At 35.7% G+C, this 20042-nt stretch overlaps 1 protein-coding gene and 1 pseudogene across 2 annotated transcripts in view; one reads left to right on the forward strand and one right to left on the reverse strand.

Annotated features, from left to right (window-relative positions):
- Positions 1 to 20042, reverse strand: part of FUT8 (fucosyltransferase 8) — a 320447-nt gene that overhangs the window by 265637 nt on the left and 34768 nt on the right. The gene's annotated exons all lie outside the window — the stretch shown is intronic.
- LOC309968526 (UDP-GalNAc:beta-1,3-N-acetylgalactosaminyltransferase 1-like) lies at positions 3147 to 4620 on the forward strand (annotated as a pseudogene). Its single transcript has 3 exons — positions 3147 to 3195; positions 3422 to 3560; positions 3606 to 4620. The product of its transcript is annotated as a UDP-GalNAc:beta-1,3-N-acetylgalactosaminyltransferase 1-like (transcript).

A 20042-nucleotide genomic window follows, 5' to 3' on the forward strand; every position in this document is an offset into this window, starting at 1 on the left:
ACTAACATGAAAAGACAAAGATCAGAGTTCAGAAAGTATAGGTGGCAGGAATTACTGGAATAATGTACCAGAGAGGAGGGAGTAATGCAGAAAAAAGCTCCACACATCTTCTCTTGAGTCTTTGACTTAATACTAATTTGCACATATTTGGGGGAAATTCCATAATGCAATAGGAGAAAAAAATCTGCTGAGGAGCTTAAAAAATGAACAATTCAAGGTTCATACAGAGCTAGGGACATTTGAGTTGCAACTAACCAGAGGAGAGAGACCTTGTATACTCTGGACAATAAGTAGAGACCTCAGCAGGACTAAATTAGTCCCAAAATAAAGATTAATCTATAACGATACCAGCAGAGCTTAAAAACGAACCCTGAAGGAACAACCTGATCTTCAACTTAACATCTGTAACCAGATGGTTAGCTAAATGGAAAACCTCATAATTCACAGGGCATCAGGTAAAGTATTCATAAAGGTTCTGCCTCAGGAATACAGCAAAATTACATTAAATGATCCCAGTAAGGAATACCTTAAAGGACTAAATACTTCCCAAGTAACTTAAATACATTCCAGAAAAAACTTCAAGAATATTTACAGGAATACAAAAATATCCAGTACCCAACAAGGTAAAATTTACAATGTCTTCTTTTCCATGCCTGACAAGCATTAACTAATTTGCCAAGCAGGTTTTGGCAGAGGGGAGGGGCGGGGAGGCAAGAAAGTAGAGCCAAATGAGGAGAAATATCAATCAAAACCAACCCAGAAATGACAGGAGAACTAGGAAACTAGGATTTAAAGTTATTATAAATGTGTTCCATATGCTCTAGAAGCTAGAGAAAAGATTGCGTGTAATTTAAGTTAAAACAGAAAAAGGACCCAAACTGAACATCTAGAAATGAAAACTAGAATGTTAGAGATGCTCTACCTGACACTCAGTGAATTATATTTTCCACTCTGCCTGATGGATTCAGGCTCTATTCCTGACATTGTGTGAGCTCTTTATTTTTCCCTCAATTCCTTTTGGGTGGTTCTTCCTTGACCTCAAGCAGTTTCCTCACAGGTCTGTACTGATCAGTACTCAGCTGAATTCTTGGAAGGGACTTCTGCAGATGTGCAAAATTCTCTTGCAGCTCTCTCCTCTCTGGTACTCTGCTCTCTGAACTCTAGCTGCCTTGGCTCCTTAGGCTGCCAGCACCATCTCCTCATTTCAGGGAGATCTCTAGGCTCCTCTGGGGTTCTACTGCCCTAGCCCATACCTAGAAACACTCTCCAGGCAGAGCAAGCATAGGTCTCATCTAATCTGTTTCCTGTCTCTCAGGGATCGATGTCTTTTGCTGCCTGATGGCAAATGCCTTAAGAACTGTTGTTTCATGTTTTTTGTCTAGTTAGCTGTTTCAAGTAAAAGGATACCAATCCGTTAGTCCAACTTGGCTGGAAGCACTATCTTAAATATTTTAAAGGGAGACTATGAGTTAAACCAACTTTGTAATAGCACTGAAAGCTAAAATTTTCCAAAAATTAGATGTATTCGGTTAACAACACTCACATGTTAATAAGTTATCCTGAACCGTATAATAAATGCATACTATGTGGTAGAAAAGAACAGTAACCATGAAAGTGAAATAGGCAATACCAGCTGAGTGTAAAGAATAAATGGCATTCAGTAATCAGAAATAAAAAGTCAACACAAGGAAAAACTAATTTCGGGAAAGATTTCTCTGAAAGAAATGTACATGGGAATATATAACCAAGGATGCAGCATATGATTTCATATATGCTCAAATCAAATGTATGGAGAAAATTATTCATTTAAGAGGAAATGCTGGGGCTTCCCTGGTGGCACAGTGGTTGAGAGTCCACCTGCCGATGCAGGGGACACGGGTTCGTGCCCCAGTCTGGGAAGATCCCACATGCCGCAGAGCAGCTGGGCCCGTGAGCCATGGCCGCTGAGCCTGCGCATCCGGAGCCTGTGCTCCGCAACGGAAGAGGCCACAACAGTGAGAGGCCCGCGTACCGCAAAAAAAATAAGAAGAAGAGGAGGAAGTGCTGTATGTGCTTATCGGTGGCATTGGAATTCAGGTCAAATGTTACAAGATCTGCTGTAGACTAATCAAAGGTGAAGATACTAAAGGAAGAGAAGCAAAACAAATAAGTCTTCAGGAGAAATACAGTAGAACCAAATGAACATCTTACTCTCCCCATGACAGGTAAAGGAAAATATAAAGAAAGAAAAATCCTTTAGAAGATGTTTAAAGAAAGAACTGTAAAAAAAAAAAAAAGGTTAGGAATTACAGGTTTTATTTTCAATCTCTGCTGTTGAACAGAGTCAGTCATTTTTATCCATATAGGAAGGAAACAGACTGTGAGCTAAACTGAACATACTCTGAGTAGGAAAAGAAAAAACAGCACATGGCCCGTTGATTCTTATCGTCAAAGAAACACAACTGTCCTGTTCTAAAAAAGGAAACTACACACACAAAAAAATCATCACATATGAAATGAACAAAAAAGTAAATTTGTGGGAAAATCATGTTTAACAGATGACAAAAGAATATGTCAGGGATGAAACTGGTCACTTTTTAAGAAAAAGAGAAGAGAGGTTCTGCATGTTTATATAAAAAGCTATTTACCCATAGGTAGTGAAGCTGTGAACACATGTAAATTAAAAATCTAAGTATAACTAAGGCAATGCAGAGCCTTATAACACTGATGATCCCAAGACCATTCTAGGCTGGACTTCAAACAAGGAGGTAATGCTGTATAGATGAGACTACCAGACTGAAGTGGGTAAGGGTAGGAGTAGGGACAGCCTACAGGAGGCTGTTTGCTAGGAATAATTTTACTACTAGAAATTTGTCAACCTCTCTATAGTATGGCTTATAGTATGGCTTAGATTTGAAAAGCAGTAAGATAGGACCTCAACGTCTTTTAGCTATGGATCAACATTAAGAGAGAAAACACACAGAGGTAGAAATAAGCCCCAAAGGAGAAGAAAATACTGACTATGTTGTACCACTCTTTCCCTCTCCTTTCCCTGTAGCATTAATTAATACACTAATGAATCTGTTATAACAAGGGAAGTTGCTCCTTTTAGCATACTTTGTAAATGGGCAAATAGACATCACTAAAGTAGGTGATATTAAGAAAATATGGGCCCAGAGGCCAGGGCCTCTGTGACGATCAGCTGCCCCACCAGAGGTAAGGAAGATTTGAGTTTGCAGTCTTCAACTGGGAACAGCTTTGGGTTTTAGCTTTCTCCAGGCCACTTAGAGTAGTTCACGGCAAATCTTTTAATTAAAGCATGGAATACGAAAACAGAAAACTTCAGCTAGTGCTTTAGTCTCATAAGAAATTCTACAGGCATGTGTCTTATAAGCAGTATATGGCAGAATTTTAAACCAATCTGAGAGTCTCTGTTTTTCAGTAGAAATTTCAAGCATTATTTTTGACTACTGCTTACTACTGAATGTTCAGTTGGTGAAACTGAAGGTCTTTCACTCAGAAGGAATAAATCAAGAAGAAGGTCATGGATGGCTGAGATTAAATGGAGCCCCCAAAAGGTTGTACAGTGTTTAGCAGCTAGAACCTGAGGCTTGCGTGCTCCTGAGGGGCTGTGAATGGATGGCCCCGGTCCTCCTGAGCACCCTGCCCTTCCGAGTAGGATGTCATGCGATTCCCCAAATGGAGCCTCCTGCTGCTGTCATTCCTGAGTTTCCTGGTGATGTGGTACCTCAGTCTGCCCCCACTACAATGTGACAGAACGCGTGAACTGGATGTACGAGTATGAGCCCATTTACAAAAAGACTTCCACTTCACACTTCAAGAGCATTAGAACTGCTCTCATCAAAACCCATTTCTTGTTATCCTGGTGACCTCACAACCCTCAGATGTGAAAGCCAGACAGGCCATTAGAGTTACTTGGGGTGAAAAGAAGTCTTGGTGGGGATATGAGGGTCTTACATTTTTCTTACTAGGCCAACAGGCTGAAAGGGAAGACAAATTGTTAGCATTATCCTTAGAGGATGAACACTTCCTTTATGGTGACATAATATGACATGATTTTTTATAGACACGTACAATAACCTGACCTTGAAAACAATTATGGCATTTAGGTGGGTAACTGAGTTTTGCCCCAACGTCAGGTACATCATGAAGACAGACACTGATGTCTTCATCAATACTGGCAATTTAGTGAAGTATCTTTTAAATTTAAACCACTCAGAGAAGTTTTTCACAGGTTATCCTCTAATTGATAATTATTCCTATAGAGGATTTTACCCAAAAAACCCATATTTCATACCAGGAGTATCGCTTCAAGGTGTTTCCTCCCTATTGCAGTGGGTTGGGTTAATAAGTATCATGTCCAGAGATTTGGTGCCAAGAATCTATGAAATGATGAGTCACGTAAAACCCGTCAAGTTTGAAGATGTTTATGTTGGGATCTGTTTGAATTTATTAAAGGTGTACATTCATATTCCAGAAGACACCAACCTTTCCTTTTTATATAGGATTCATCTGGACGTCTGTCATCTCAGATGTGTGATTGCAGCCCATGGCTTTTCTTTTAAGGAAATTATCACATTTTGGCAGGTTATGCTAAGGAACACCACATGCCATTATTAATTTGACATTCTACCCAAAGCCTAGAGAAGGGAGGGATACTTTCTGGAAAATGTTAAAGTTAGGACTGTGAAATCTCCAATGGAAAACTCGTGGGAAGGTCACTGTGTGGCTTACACGGAACTGAAACTCATGGAAGAGCCCATAGACTGGAGACTGGAGGGCTGCACTTGACCTGTGATTTATTTTGACAACAGTCAAGTCAGCCCTTTTAAAGATGATATTCAGCAGAATTAATAAACATCTTATGAAGGAATGGGAGGTTTCTGTTAATAAAACTAATAGGATCAAACAATTTGAAGATGTCATTCCATAGACTAAAACTTCTTAAAAGGGTTTCATTGAATTATAAGCTCATTTGTCCATAACAACAAAGCAGTGTGGAGTATTTTTCATTGAACAATCTAGTCAGTTCAGGGTTTTGTGTATATCTTACATGGATTACCAGTTTTTTTAATATGTAGTTCTGTGGAAAATAACTGAAGCTATACCAAACAAAATTTCATCTGTTTTTGGTCATTCACAAGATACTTCAAGATGTTGCAATATTTCAGAGTTAATATCAATTATTATTTAATATTACTTAGAGTTTTACACTTCCTGGGTGTTTGAATGTTACGGTTGTTTCAATGCTATATAAACAGAATAGTGAAAATCACTCTTTATATTTAAATTTTTTCCAATTACTTCTCTGATGAGTTTATTATGAATAGCTCCATTAATGTGAAGTCACTGGTCATTATCGCATATCAGTAATCTCTTGGACTTTGATAAGTACTTTTTCGTGGTAAAATAGAGAAGAATGAAAGCAAGAAGATCTGACTTATTGTCTTATTTTTAAAACTATAATCCCCATTGTATTTAGGTGTCACTTCATTGGTCTCATTTTTCCACCTGGAAATTAGGAATAATATAGAATGCCAGGCAGCATATTTCCTTTTGGAAAGGACTCTGAAGCCAAAAAGAAAAGAGAGAATGTGATGGCCAGAAAGAAAATTATGAAAGGAGTGTCATATTTCAGTGCTTGAGTTGGAAAGAGAAGACTAAAGATTCAAGTGTCGTTGTTAATTGCTCCATGTTTTTTCTCATTAACAATCAGTTTGAGAATAAAAAGGAAAAGAGAAAAAAAACCTGATAACCAATATGAATTTGAAAAATAAACAAAAAACTGAAAAGCCTGTTTTGTCCACTTTTTCAATAAAAATGAATTCATTATTCTAAAACTGTTAAACTCATATTTATTGGTAAGCAAATATTTACTATAATGATCCTGAAACGTAACATTACTTTGAAGCAAAATAAAAAACCAAGTTAGGAACTAGAAGTCCTCACTACTCCCTCTCCTATTCTGAAGTTGTCTACCTTGACAACATAAACTAGTAGTGCATCAACTTTACTCTATCGATCTTCTTAACAGTTAATAGGGCCCAGTTAAATTTTTATTCATATTTTGGCCTAGGTAAATTTGTAAGTTCTGTTTGACACTATAATGTCAATTCCCTTTTTTTCTTCCTCTTCCTCCAGCCTGCCCTATATGCCAAAAATCATTAAAACAGAAATTTAAGTGACTTCTGTCATCCTTAGTCCATAAATTTGTTCAGATAAGCTTTGTAGAATCACCTAAAATAAAAATAAGATTTCTGAAAAATTAGAAAAGAAAACTATATCTGTATCTATTACAGTCAATATCCTTTTATAGTTATAAGCCTTTCAGTTAGTCTGAAATCAGAAGGCAAAGTATTACAATTTCCATCATTTTTAACACCATCACTCCTTTTAAATTCCCATGGGAAATAACTTAACTTTCTAAATCTTTTTCAACTTGATTTACATTATACTTGGCTATTTTCCCTACCCCGTCCCCCACAAGACTGCGCACACCATGAGAGCCAAGACTATGTCTATTCATCTTTATAACTTTTAGTGGTTTCTAGCACACTGCTTTGACACACATTAGTATTTAACATTTTCTGCTCACCAATATCCCTTCTACCCATCTCACAAGGATACTGCAAGGATCACAGAGTATATTTGTGAGAGTACTTCACAAAATAAAAGTGTTTTGCAGATATCAGATGAATTTAATTTCATTATCGATGATTATTCTAAATCCTACCTGGCAAGTAGTGGAATGTTCTAGGGAATGAGAACAGAACAAATGGCATTCGACGAGCAAGTCTGATGGTGGCTCCACAACCTCCTTTACTCTGTCCTCCATTCTATAGGTTCTAGAGTCCACTTAGTCATGGTAGAAGCTCTCATCACTCTGACATCATCCACATCACTACAGCCCAAAAATCTTCTGGCATTTTATGGTTTCCAGCGCCAGGTCCTGTTCTAGCTCCCCAACTATAGCTCATAACAATTGGCCTACTTACTATAATCTTCTAGCTAGCCCTTCCCTTACTGGATTAGATATAGAGGTAAAAATCAATAAGCCAGTCTTATGACCTAACGTTACCTCTGGGATATTGAGTAAATGACTTGTGTTTCGGTGCCATTTTTTAAATGCCAGTATAAACATGTAACATTGCCACAGCTGCACTCTAAGTAGGATATGAAGATCCCAGTATCTGGATAATCGTGACTTTTAAGAACACATTCTGGCACTGAAGAAAGAATCCTGAAACAGAAATGAAGAGGCTTAGGTTCTAGTCCCAGCTCTTCATATTAATTTACTACATGATTTTGGATATAACATATCACTTTCCTAGACTTCTAGTTATTCTTCTATTAATGAAAGAATTGGAATAAATTGTAAAGGTCTCTTCCAGGTCTAAAATTCTGGGACTGAAAGCCTGAACTACACCTTCTAGGTGCCGTTAAAATTCTTCAGCTTATATTTCAATTCAGAACTCAACTGTTAACTACTAAACATGCCCTCTTCCCCAAGAACAGTCTAAATAATTCATCTACACAAGATATGATTTGAGTAACCAGTTCTAGAAGCAAATTTTTCTTTAATCTTTTGCTAAAAAAAATTTCTCTCCAGTACAAAAACTTCTTTTTGTTTCATTATTATAAAACAAAGATATTTTCCTACAACTCTTTACCATCAAATATATGATTACACCTCCCAGAGTTACTGGAAACTGACAAAAACAGCTTATATTCACCAAGTTCAGCAATAAACTCACATAAAATTCACTTTACAAAACCAACCCAGGACACGTTCAGCACCACTACATTAAAAGTTTTTCTTTAATTTTAGCATAGTTTTACATTACAGAAAAGTTGCAATGATAATACAGTGTTTCCACATACCATATACCCAGATTCCCCTATTGTTAACATCTTGCATTGCTCTGGTACATTTGCCACAATTAAGGAAACAATATTAATATATTACTATTAATGAAATCCCATGCTTTAGTAGGATAAACATACTCAATATCAAAAAAGTTTTTCAAAACAAAATTCTTCAAAAGAGCAATGGAAACATAAAACATAGTAAAAGACACATAGCAAACAGAATACAAACACAAATATAATAATTGTCACAGCTAAGCTCAAGATATCAGTGTCAATAGTAAATGCAAAGAGCTTAACTGCTCTACTAAAAGGAAAAAGATTTTTGATCAGCTCATGACCCAAAACCCAACTGTACACTATATACAAGGAAGCACCTAAAACAAAGTAATTAAGAAACATTAAAAGGAAAAAGATATGAGAACAGGTATAACAGGCAAATACAACAAAAAAGAAAGCAGAGGTTATGATCTTATTAACTGACAAGGTAGAATTTAGGCCCAAAAAGGCACCTAACATGACAAAGTAGGATTTTTTTTTTAATGCTAAAGTACAAATTGACAATGAGGAAGATAAATCAGTTACGAATATCTATGCACCAAAGAGCACAGTCATAAACTTTGTAAAACAAAAATCTACATTAGATAGATGAAGAAATTAACAGAAACAGAATAATAGTAAGTAAAGCTATAGAAGACATAAGCTATGTAATCAATAAGGTAGATTATATTATATTGAACTTACTATACTTAACTTTGTACTCTGATAGAGAAAACAATCTCTATTTAAGTGGACGTGGACTATTCACAAAAACTGATCATATGAAAGGTCATAAAGAAAATCTCAATAAGTTTAACAGAGTAGAAATAACACAAACTATGTTCTCTGATCACAATACAACTACACATGAACAACAACAAAAAGCCCTTCCTCCTGCAAGTTAAAAAATATTCTATTAAATAACTTTTGAATGAAATGAAAAACAAAAACTGCAGAATACATAAAATCCCAAATGGATCAGGAAGTAAAACACAAAAATTAAAACTATGAATATCCTAGAAGAAAACACAAATGATTCCAACTATATCCTGTAATGAGAGAAGTCTAGCAGTGACTGAAAATCCAAAGGCAAAAGATACAATTTTTAATTGATACATTCAACAATAAAAACTGATTTTTGAAATATAGATGGCCAAAACTGCCAAAAACTATAAGTAAAGGCAAAACACAAACTGTAAGAAAATATGTGGCTACTGAGCACTACTGCATACTTGAATTGTGGCCAGTCCAAATCCAGATATGCTGTTAAGTGTAAAACACACACAAGATTTTGAAGACTTGGTACAAACAAAAGAATTTAAGTATCTCATTAATAGTTGTTATGTTGATTACATATCAATGATAATACTCAAGTACTGACATGGTAGTATTTTAATACATGTGATAATATTTGGATCTATAATTAACTGAAACTTTATTTTTAATTTTTTAATGTGTAATTTAAGCTTTCTTTTCTTTTTTTTTTGTTTTGTTTTACAAGTTTTTTTGTGGACTTAAATCTTTATTTCTCTGAGATAAATGCCCAGGAGTGCAACTGCTGGGTCATGTAATTAACTGCATGTTTTATTAATTATTATTATTATTTTACAAAGCTGCCAAACTGTTTTCCAGAATGGCAATATCATTTTCAATCCCACCAGCAATGTATAAGTGATCCAGTTTCTCTGCATTCTCGTAAACATCTGATATTGTCACTATTTTTTTTTTTAATGGAAAGGGAATCTAAGAGAGTGGATATATATATATGTATAACTGATTCAATTTGCTGTACAGCAGAAACTAACACAACACTGTTAAACAACTATACTCCAATAAAAATTAACAAAAAATAAATCAATAAAAATAAATTTTAAAATTGAAAAATAATGTGTAATTTAAGTTTTCTAGTAGCCACGTGTAATTTAAGTTTTCTAGTAGCCACATGTAATTTTACATTTCTAAGAAGTCTTAGAATAAATGATGCCCCTGAAAAATGAACTTAGAACCCAGATAATAGTATCTAAATCTTATTCTCATATCTGAAGCAGGGAATATATAAAGTGAACCTGGGACATCATTGTATGCTTGACAGAAAGAATTCAAAGACGAATAAAGGCCCATCAGAAGGACACAGAGAACACACACCCATACACATACAAAAAAAAAAAACCCACAAAAGTAAGCTTGAAGGGGCTCCCAGTGGCCAAATCTGAACATCACAAAAGAAGTTACCTTAAATGACTGTAAAATATTAAATAAATTAAAATCAATAAGACTATGCATTCTTTTAAAAATGGGAGAGTGGGTAAGTTCCATGTTCAGTATGGTAGAAGCAGCTTATCCAGACCAATCCTCCTCCAGACAACAATTATAAAACTTGACAAAAAACACCACCAACCTCTGAAGGCACAGGAAAATAAACAAAAGCAGACAGATTCTGGAGGGCATATATACTTGGAACAAAAAAATGGCAGGAGTAAGTTTCTAAATATACTGTGTATAGTTGGAGAGCAGGCCACAATCAGTGGCTGCACAAACTAAAATTCCAACAGAGAAACAAAGTTTTTATGTGCAGTTTTTTTCTGGAGTGCCAGAGGAAGCTTTCAAAGCAACCACCAACACCGGAAAGTGAGGGAGAAATTCCAGAAAGAAGAGGATCAGACAGGGGAAGTCGTAAACCCTATGTTTACCTCTGCCCAAATCTTTGGCAGACCAACCGGCTGACCAATTAACTGCATATATGGAGGATACACATCAGCTAATGATTAAAAAAAAACAAAAAACCAAAAACCTGACAGTTGAACTGTCTCCTAAGACACAGAGTTTGAAGTATGAGTACAACAAAATTAACTGCCTGCTAAAACAAAGATATCAGCCCTTTTATGGAAGGCTATAACAGAATTCATAACAATCAAACATAAGGATTATAATCCAAAATCATTTGACATACAGGCCAAGAAAACGAAACCAAACAAAGAAACAACAACAAAACAATAAATAACAAGCTTGTGGAATCAGCTGTTGGTGATTTAAATCCTTTAAAACAAGGATTTTAAAAGAGCTATTATAATTATGCTCAGCAATAAAGGAAAATATGCCCACAAGGAGATGTAGAAAAAAAAGAAGAACCAAATGGAAATTCTAGAATAGTAAAAGAGTATCTAGAACAAGAACAGATTGGAAATAACATAGAAGAGTCAGTGCACCCAAGCACAGATCAATAGAAACTTTTTTAGATACCTAGAACTTTTTCATCTTATTAAGTGGAAGTCTATATCCTTCGGCCAACATCTCCCCATTTCTGCCATCCCCCACCCCTGGTAAACACCACTCCACTCTGTTTCTATGAATTCAGCTTTATTAAAGTCCATTTATAAGTGATATCATACAGTATTGGTCTTTGTCAGACTTATTTCACATAGCATAATACCCTCACGGTTCATCAATGCTGTTAAAATGACAGGATTTCCTTCTTTCTCATGGCTTAATAATATCCCACTGTGTGTGTAAACATGCGTATGCAGATATGTCATCATGATTGTGTTTTCATTTCCCTTGAATATATACCCAGAAGTAGGACTGCTGGATCATATGGCAGTTCTATTCTTAATTTTTTAAGGAACCTCCATACTCTTTTCCATGGTGGCTCTACCAACTGACATTCCCACCAACAGTTCACAAGGGTTCCCTTTTCTACAGAGCCTTGCCAACACTTGTCATCTCTTATCTTTTTGTTAACAACTATTCTAACAGGTGTAAGGTGATATCTCATTGTGGTTTTGATTTTCAATTCCCTGATGATTAGTGATCTCAAGAACCTTTTCATATACCTGTTGACCATTAGTATGTCTTCTATGGAAAAATGTCTATTCAGTTCTCTGTCCATTTTGTAATCAGATTTTTCTTTTTTTTTTTTTACTACTGAGTTGTATGAGTTCCTTATATTTTTTGGATCTTAACCCTTTATCAGATATATGACTTGTAATTATTTTCTCCCATTTCATAGGTTGAGGTATGTTCCTTCTATACCCAATTTGTTGAGAGGTTTTATCATGAAATGATATTTTGTCAAATGCTTTTTCTGCATCTATTGAGATGAACATGACTTTTACACTTCAATCTATTAATCTGGTATATCATATTTATTGATTTGTGTTTTCTGAACCATCCTTGCATCCCAGGGATAAATCCCACTTGATCATGATGCATGATCCTTTTAATGTGTTGCTGAATTAAGCTTGTTAACATTTTGTTGAGGATTTTTGCATCTATGTTCATCAGGGATATTGGCCTGTCGTTTCCTTTACTCGTAGTGTCCTGGTCTGACTTTAGTATCAGGGTAATGCTGGCCTCATAAAATGAGTTTGAGAGTGTTCCCTCCTCTACTATTTTTTTGGAAGAGTTTGAGAAAGACTGATATTAATTCTTCTGTAAATGTTTGGTAGAATTCACCGGCGAAGCCCACCTGGTCCTGAAGTTTTATTTGTTGGAAGGTTTTTGATTACTGATTCAATCTTCTTACTAGTAATCAGTCTGTTCAGATTTTCTATTTTTTCTTGATTCAGTCTTGGTAAGCTGTGTGTTTCTGGAAATTTATTCATTTCTTACAGACTGTCCAAATTGTTCGTATATATTCAATAATTCTTCATAGTAGTCTCTTACAATCCTCTGTATTTCTTTGGCATCAATTGTAACATCTCCTCTTTCAATTCTGATTTTATTTATTTGAGTCCTCTCTCTTTTTTTCTTGGTGAGTCTGGCTAAAGGTTTGCCTGTTTTGCTTATCTTTTTTTTTTTTTTGGCGGTACACAGGCCTCTCACTGTTGTGGCCTCTCCCGTTGCGGAGCACAGGCTCCAGACGCGCAGGCTCAGCGGCCATGGCTCACGGGCCTAGCCGCTCTGCTGCATGTGGGATCTTCCCAGACCGGGACACGAACCCGTGTCCCCTACATCGGCAGGTGGACTCTCAACCACTGCGCCACCAGGGAAGCCCCTGCTTATCTTTTAAACAAACAAACAAACAAAAAAACAGTTCGTAGTTTCACTGATCCTTTCTATTGTCTTTTTAGCACTATTTCATTGTTCTGCTCTGATCTTTGTTATTTCCTTTGTTTCTACTAACTTTGGGTTTAGTTTGTTCTTTTTCTAGTTCCTTGAGGTATTAAGTTATTTGAGTTCTTTCTTTTGCTTAGTATGCATATTTATTGCTATGAACTTCCCTCTCAGAACTGCTTTTGCTGCATCCCATAAGTTTTGGTATGCTGTATTTCCATTTTCATTTGTCTCAAGGTAACATTTTACTTCTCTTTTGATTTCTTCTTTGACCCATTGGTTGTTCAGTAGCATGTTGTTTAATCTCCATATATCTGTGAATCTTCCAGTTTTCCTATCATAACTGATCTCTAGTTTCATACCACCCTGGTCAGAAAAGATGCCTGATATAGAGTGAAACTATTTTGTACAATACAGTAATAGTAGGCACACATCATTATATATTTGTAAAAATTCATAAAATATACAAGACAGAGTGAACTCGAATGTAAACTGTGGACTTTAGTTAATAATAATGTATCAGCATTGGCTCATCAATCATAAAAAATGTGTCACTCACCTGCAAAACGTAAATAATAGGAGAAACTGACAGGGCAGGGAAATGTAATGTGGGAACTCTGTATTTTCTAACCAATTTTTCTGTAAACCTAAAATTTCTCCAAAAAAATAAGTATTAAATTTTTTAAAAGATATCATAAGCAAAATAAAAAACTGAAAAATTGAAAAATATTTACAACATATATTACAGATAAAGATCTAGTATCCCAAGTATAGAAAGAGTTCTTAAAAACTGAGAGAAAATGGAACCAAAAACCTGATAGAAAAAAATGGCAACACATAATTCACAAAAAGTAAAGTACATAAAAATGGACTTTAAACATAGGAAAGATTTGAACGTTCAACCTCACTCAGTACACTGGCCTACCACTTCTCACCTATCCCCCCCAAAATTTTACTATATATTTTCTTGGTAAGACTGTGGAAAAACAGGTACTCTCGTAAGTTGCCAGTGAAAATGTAAAACAGCACATGCTAATTAATAGAGGAGAATTTGGCAATACCTAACAAAATTTATATAACAAAACTTATATAACAAAACTTATAAATAAAAACAGAAATACAGATCAATGGAACAGGATAGAAAGCCCAGAGATAAACCCACACACATATGGTCACCTTATCTCTGATAAAGGAGGCAAGAATATACAATGGGGAAAAGACAGCCTCTTCAATAAGTGGTGCTGGGAAAACTGGACAGCTATATGTAAAAGAATGAAATAAGAACACTCCCTAACACCGTACACAAAAATAAACTCAAAATGGATTGAAGACCTAAATGTAAGGCCAGACACTATAAAACTCTTAGAGGAAAACATAGGCAGAACACGCTATGACATAAATCGCAGCCAGATCCTTTTGGACCCACCTCCTAGAGAAATTAAAAAAAAAAAAAAAACAAATGGGACCTAATGAAACTTAAAAGCTTTTGCACAGCAAAGGAAACCATAAACAAGATGAAAAGACAACCCTCAGAAGGGCAGAAAATATTTGCAAATGAAGCAACTGACAAAGGATTAATCTACAAAATATACAAGCAGCTCATGCAGCTCAACATCAAAAAAACAAACAACCCAATCCAAAAATGGGCAGAAGACCTAAATAGACATTTCACCAAAGAAGTTATACAGATTGCCAACAAACACATGAAAGAATGCTCAACATCACTAATCATTAGAGAAATGCAAATCAAACTACAATGAGGTATCACCTCACACCGGGCAGAATGGCCATCATCAAAAAATCTACAAACAATAAATGCTGGAGAGGGTGTGGAGAAAAGGGAACCCTCTTGCACTGTTGGTGGGAATGTAAATTGATACAGCCACTATGGAGAACACTATAGAGGTTCCTTACAAAACTAAAAATAGAACTACCATACGACCCAGTAATCCCACTACTGAGCATGTACCCTGAGAAAACCGTAATTCAAAAAGAGTCATGTACCACAATGTTCACTGCAGCTCTATTTACAATAGCCAGGACATGGAAGGAACCTAAGTGTCCATTGACAGATGAACTGATAAAGGAGATGTGGCACATGTATACAGTGGAATATTACTCAGCCAAAGAAAGAAACGAAATTGAGTTATTTGTAGTGAGGTGGATGGATCTAGAGACTGTCATACAGAGTGAAGTAAGTCAGAAAGAGAAAAACAAATACCGTATGCTAACATATATATATGGAATCTAAAAAAAATAAATAAATGGTTCTTAAGAACCTAAGGGCAGGACAGGAATAAAGACACAGACGTAGAAAACGGACTTGAGGACATGGGGAGGGGGAAGGGTAAGCTGGGACGAAGTGAGAGAGTGGCATGGACAGATATACACTACCAAATGTAAAACAGATAGCTAGTGGGAAGCAGCCGCATAGCACAGGGAGATCAGCTTGGTGCTTTGTGACCACTTAGAGGGGTGGGATAGGGAGGGTGGGAGGGAGACGCAAGAGGGAGGTGATATGGGGATATATGTATACGTATAGCTGATTCACTTTGCTATACAGCAGCAACTAACACAACACTGTAAAGTAATTATACTCCAATAAAGATGTTTAAAAAAAACAAACAAAAAAAATAATAAGACTGGTTACCAACAAGGGGTGTGTATTAGTTTACTGTGGCTGCTGTAACAAATTACCACCAACCTGGTGGCTTAAAACAACATAAATTTATTCTCTCACAGCTCTGAAGGTCAGAAGTCTGAAATCAGTTTCACTGAGCTGAAATTAAGGTGTGATAGGGCCTCACTCCCTTAGGAGGCTCTAGGAAGGAATTTGTTCCTTGTCTCATATAACATCTGGTGGCTGCCACCATTCCTTGGCTTGTGGTTACAACACTCCACTCTCTGCCTCTATGATCACATTGCCTTCTCCTCTCCTATGTCAAGTCTCCTTCTGCTTCCCTCATAAGAATATCTGTGATTGTGTTTAGGGCCCACCCAGGATAAACTATCTCGAGGCTTAATTTAATCACATCTGCAAAGATGCTGTTTTCAAATTAACAAATTTCAGAGATTAGCACTTGCATGCCGTCCATGGGGCCACTTTTCAGCCTATCGGGAGTATATGAAAATGGAGTGGAAGAGATGGGCAAATGACACTTCCGAATATACCTTTCCATATAGTTCCGACTCCTGTTATGAGCTCCTATAGTTCTGAACCATATCAATGTTTCACATACTCAAAAAATAAATAAAATCAACAAGGATAGAGGAGGGCTAACCCCTAAAGTGATACACAGACAGAAAGAACTGGACCTGAAAGTATTTCAAATAATTAACATACCCACACTGAAAAAGGTGATCAAAGCTGACATCACTAATAATGGGACAAATCAACACCATGTGGCTCCAGATAAAACAACCTGAGAAGGACACAACATCAGTACTAAGTAGCCCTGCAAAAAACGCATAATCAGATTCTACTACGATGAAACATCAGACAAACCCAGACTGAGGGACACTCTACAAAATAACTGGCCTACGCAATTTTAAAAAGTCAGTGTCATAAAAGACAGAAACTTCCCCAAATTAAAGAAAATGAAAGCAACTCAAGATCCTGAATCTGACCCTGGATGAGAGAAAAATATTTTTTATTTTGCTGTATTATTTGGTCAATTGAAAAAATTTAAATTCACAGACAGACTAAATAAGATTTAATACATATAGATATATTAAATGAATAGGGCTTACAGATAGATTAATGTCCTTTGGTTACTTCACAAGACTGTTCTGCATTTCATAAAATATAAAATACACACTGAGTTTCAGAGGATCATGTCTGTAACTTTCAAATAGCTCAGAAAAAAAGAATGATAGAAATATAAAGAAAATGTGATAAAATATTAACATTTGGAAAACCAGACAAGGGATACAGAAGAATTCTTTACACTATTCTTGTTCCATTCATTTTTGTGAGTCTGAAATTAGTTTAAAAATACAAAGCTTTAAAGGTCACTGGGGTAATAATTTTGAGATTGGAAAACAGATGTAGGGAACCTGACCCAGGACCAGCTGAAGTATGGAGAAGACTCTGCTAGACTGTAAAGTCCAAAATTGTATAGTATCCAAGGGTAGGGAATAGAACTATGTCTGTCAATGTCTGCCTTCTGTCCTAACTCCTTCCCATATCCAGCCAGTGCCTGCCACATAGTGTATATACTGTAATAAACATGTGTTAAATGGATGAACCCATATGTAAATATCAACCAGCCATGATAATCTGTGTAAGAAAATGAACTAAGCTATTCAGAAATAAGTCCTAAAGATAAACATGAAGTTTCTAAACATATTTTAGCCACAGAATACTTTTTCCTACTAAAATCCTAAACAGAACCTCAACACAGAAAAAAAATTAAAGTGCAGTGGCTCTGGTTTCAGTGTGGATCTAATAAAGGTTTGGAATGCCTCAACCTCTATTCCTCCAGCACCAAAACCCCAACACCAATTTCTCAAGATTCAAGAGCTCTGAGAACATAATACAAAGATGAAAGGATAGATTTTGAAGCTCTTGTACCAGCTTCCACTGATAAAAACTTCTCCTTGCTTTTCTCTAAACCTTGGTCCAGAGAACCATTCAAAACCAAGGCAAAATTATTTCCTTTTCACTGTTCTGAATCTTTGGAATTGTTAAATAATCAATATTCAAGACTGGTTCCTCTCAAGAACCTTCTATCACCTGGATTCCTTAAAAATGTACAGTAATTCAAAGCTTTGAAATTTATCTCAAAACAGAAAATTAAACAGGAAAATTCACGTTAAAAAATCAGTAAATAACTATCCTCTAATAACTAAAAGATATATCCACAAATTGGCCTACTGCATATAAAGTATGATCCACGAATCAATTGGGATCCACAAGGGATCCACAAGGACAAAACTATTTTCATAATAACACTGAGATTGTAACTGCCTTTATCACAGAGTTACCATTTGCATGCACAGTGCAAAAACAAAGATGGATAAAAATGATGGTGCCTTAGAATGAATCAAGGCCCTGTCATCAAACTATATTAGTAGTCAGTGTATGCTTCACTGACACACAACTGGTGGGAAGTTGGGGGAAAGGTGGAGGGAAGCTAGTTTTATAAGAATATTCTTGATAAAGAGCAAAAAATTTGGGAATCCCTGGTGGCGCAGTGGTTGAAAATCCGCCTGCCAATGCATGGGACATGGGTTCTGGCCCTGGTCCAGGAAGATCCCACATACTGCGGAGCAACTAAGCCCATGTGCCACAACTACCGAGCCTGCGCTCTAGAGCCTGCGAGCCTAGAGCCCGTGCTCCACAACAACAGAAGCCACCGCAATGAAAAGTCCACGCACCACAACAAAGAGTAGCCCCCGCTCACAGCAGCTAGAGAAAGCCCGCGTGCAGCAACAAAGACCCAACACAGGCAAAAATAAATTAAAAATAATTTTTTTAAAAAAGAGTAAAAAATTATTTTTATTTTTTAAAATCTCAAACCTTCAGAACAGATCTTAAGTCTGTGTATTGAAATGGAGGTATGCAATAAAGCATTTCTGTGTATACCGAAGGACAACTGTCTTGAGGAAAGCCACCTGTGAGATTGAGTAGCAAGCTGAAAGAGCCAATTTCCATGGAACACTGTTTTTACCTGAAAGAATTATGGTTGTTAGACCTGCGTATTTGGTAGACATTTTCTTGAAAATGAACAAAGTAAGCCTACCTCTTAAGTGACAGTTGCTAATGATAACATTTAAACTTTCAAGTGAAAATTACAAGTTGGGGAAACATGTATTCATCACCATGGGTTTAACATCTTCCCTTGAGATCGGTGATGCTATCAACAAGTGATATTTTGATGTTATATAATGAAACATGTCAACATTTGGAAGATTTGCATAACTCAATGAACCCGTATTTTCCAGATGAACCAAGTTTAATGTTATAAAACCATATACGGGTTACAGATCCATTCAAAGTACACAGCATAGCCATGGATTTTAATGTAATAAAGTAAAAAGGTTCACTGATATAGTTTCAGATTTCACAGTTTAGAAAACTACCATGTCAAGTTTTGATAGAGAATCAAAGATCACAATCATCTAAAAATCTAAAATTATTTCTCCCTTTTCCAACTATATATGAGGCCATATTTTCTTCATATACTTCAGCCAAAACAATATATCATAATATAATAAATGCAGAAGCAAATATAAAAATCCAGACATCTTCTATTAAGCCAGACATTAAAGAGTTTTGCAAAAATGTAAAGCAATGCCACCCTTATTAAGTTTTTTTGTTTTGGAAATTAGTTATTTTTAATTAAAATGTTATTCACATAAACATGTAATGAGTTTGTTATTTTTAATGAATTAATAATTATATTAAATTTGTTTTAATCTAATGTGGTATCAGTATAATCCCCCAGAAAGTTTCTTGTAGTATCCCTCAATAATTTTTAAGAATGTAAAATGGGTCTTAAGGACAAAAGTTTGAGAAATACTACTATAGAGCAACAAGCTGATTTGTCAGAAAACTTCCTCTAATCTCTATAGAATTAGAAATAAGAAGAAAAAAACTGACTGTTATTATTATCACCATAGTTCCATTCAATTCAGTACAAGTAAAAACAAGTGTTCCTCAAATACAACAAAACATTGCTATTAATCTTAAATTAAATTATTTTCCCTCAGTAAATAATCACACTTATTTCTTTCAAATATAAAAGAAGGAAATTTTAGAACCCCTAAATATTTTCTCATTCTAAATTTCTCTATTCCTATTGTATCATTAATGTTGAAAAATGGTCAATGGTTTCAGATGGAATGGAATACATTTAAAAGCTCAAAAAAGAAAATAAAATTGTCAGCTCTTCCTGCTTATACTGACATTCAATGCATAAGAGTATCACAGTACTGCTGAGAATAGGAATAATTCTAAAATTCCAAACTATTTACTTAGCAGCTGTTATCACCATCCTTTCAGATCTATATAAAACTATGACAAGTGAACAAAGTTTATGAGATTTTTCAGGATAAGAGGCAGCTATGAAAATAAAATGCCA

The sequence above is a fragment of the Leucopleurus acutus genome (assembly GCF_964270905.1).
Source record: "Leucopleurus acutus genome assembly, chromosome: 1".
In the NCBI taxonomy this organism is placed as follows: Eukaryota; Metazoa; Chordata; class Mammalia; order Artiodactyla; family Delphinidae; genus Leucopleurus; species Leucopleurus acutus.